Source organism: Vigna radiata, unplaced genomic scaffold, assembly GCF_000741045.1.
Source record: "Vigna radiata var. radiata cultivar VC1973A unplaced genomic scaffold, Vradiata_ver6 scaffold_176, whole genome shotgun sequence".
Taxonomy (NCBI): domain Eukaryota; kingdom Viridiplantae; phylum Streptophyta; class Magnoliopsida; order Fabales; family Fabaceae; genus Vigna; species Vigna radiata.
In genome coordinates, this window is record NW_014542549.1 from 770924 (window position 1) to 773373 (window position 2450).

The following is a 2450-nucleotide window of genomic DNA, read 5'->3' on the forward strand; positions in this document are numbered from 1 at the left end:
AAACCCTAAAAAGGAGAAAAGGAGAGTTGTCACCATCTCCAAATCTAGCCCCAAAGGGGTGAAAAGTGTGTTTCTGTGCCTAAGTCATCAAAAGATACAAACCTTAAAACGTTCTGGCCTTTAAATAGGGCATAAAAATAACATAAAACAAGCCCAAGCCCAAACAGATCATAAAACACAGAAAATAGGTCCAAGTCCAGCGAGCCACCGCCGGGCGGTTTAAGTGTGCCGCCGGGCGGTGCGTCGACTCTTCAAATCTTCATTTTTCTACTCTTTTCTTGAGTCAACGACCTGTATCTTTAACTCCATTATTTACTTTCTGAAATTAGCTATAAAACAATGCAAAACAAGCATAAAATCGCTAAAAACAGCTTCACTACTTGGAATGAGCTCATAATCAAGCAAAACTCAATAAATGAGTCTAGAGAGATTTAAAAGTTGTTTTTAGCGATTTAAGTGTGCCGCCCGGCGGTGGCTCACTGGACTTGGGCCTGATTTGGACGCGCTCCTCACATATATATACCCCTACTACGAATTCAGAGTCATTCTTTTGACAGGGGAGAATGGCCAGACCTAATTTTGCTCTCTGGAGAGGATCTCTTGGATGCTTAGGCTCCTTTTCATCTTTTCTAGGGTTTGCTCTTCCATTCTTCTTCAATTTTTCATCTAGTTTCACAATGTCTATGGTGAACTAAACCCTATTGTTGTTGGGGAAAAAATGTAATCTTTTGATTCTCTCTCTTATTGAAACTATTGAATATTTATATGGTCTCGATATGTTTTGATTGGTTATTGTTGGGTTATCATCTGTGCTTAAGGCCTTTATCGTTTAACTCATTCGGTATATTGATGTTTGTCGTTATTGATATGCGGACATACAGTAATGACATGAACTGGTGAGTAATCTCTTGATTTTGCAATACCACCTAGGGATAGGGGTAGGCGATCAATTGCGCTAACTTCTGTTTATAATGCGGTATTAATTACTAGGGGAGGCAAGGGATAACAAGCCAGTAGTTAATATTAGGCCCTTTTTGCCGAGGGATTGGGTTAAGGGGAGGCTAAGAAAGTCACATAACAATTGAATCAATCTAATATTCAAGGGTAGTATGTAAGAGAGAGCGGAATAGATGAAATTGTTAGTACCCAAAAACATCCATTCATCCATTGTTTTCGCTTGTCAATTGAATCAACCTTTATTTTGCATGTTAATATTTTTGCTCTCAAATCCAATTTATAAATTTTAATTTCTCAAGTCTTATTTTTTTAATTCACGCGAACGAGGAAGCCATACGAGTCTCTTGGGAAACGATACTTGGTCTTACCATTTATATTACTTGTACGATTTGGTACACTTGCCAATTTGTCAACAACATGCTTTCAATCCAGAGATTGCACAACAGATGTTATACATTATGAATGACTAATCCACTAAGCAAAAATGTACTCATGAAAATTAACAAATCATACCAAGCAAGTGTTTCACTCAATCCCTCAAGTGTTTAAGGTGGCACTCCATTCTCTATTGTTCACAAGTTACATGAAACAAAATTGCCAGTCATATTAAAAATCAACATCTTTACATGCAAATGTCATCAAAAGGACTTTTTCAAGGCTTGTAATGAGGTTGGGTTAACAAGAAAATTTTGTTTTTCTAGAATGCAAAATCCTTGAGTCAAGAGAGCTAACAAAATATTCAACATTTACGCACAACTCTCTCACCAAAATTTCTCATTCCCAACTTCTTCCCTTTTCTTTTCTTTTTCATTGAGCTCATCTTCATGCTTTTCTTCTTTTCTTTTCTTTTTCTCATGAATTTTTCTTTTTACAACAATGGAGCTCAATGCCTTTCTCAATGAATTTCAAAACAAGGGTTCACATACTGGTTAAGGCTAAGGTTCAAAAAAGGGTAAAATATTTTCAAGAACTTTGGGTGAAAATTTGGCTAGAGAAGTGTTTTCAAAAACGGCCTTGATCATATGACATTCACATGCAATTCAATCGATCATCAAGATTATGGCAATATCATCCATATTTTCCTGTGAACAATGCATACAACAATAAAAACTCTGGAGCTCAAAATCTCACACACATGTTTTCTCACACAAAATTCATTCATACACTCTGCCTAGCATCATGACCACAATCATAAATTCATTACACATCTATTTCCTGTAGATCAACATGTATTGCAACTCAATTCTCATCCACATCAAATAATCATCAAATAGATCCATCATGCAAATTAGTTAGTCAAACATTTTAAGAACAAGAAATAAAGCCAAGAATACACACCAAAATTAAAATTCAACCTATTCTAGGAATTTAAAATGCAAAAGTGTAAGAAGAAAATCTAGGTTGCCTCCTAGTAGCGCTTGTTTAACGTCACGAGCCTGACCCAAACCTGGTTGGCACTTGTCAGTAAGTGCACTACCTTCCACCACCCATCA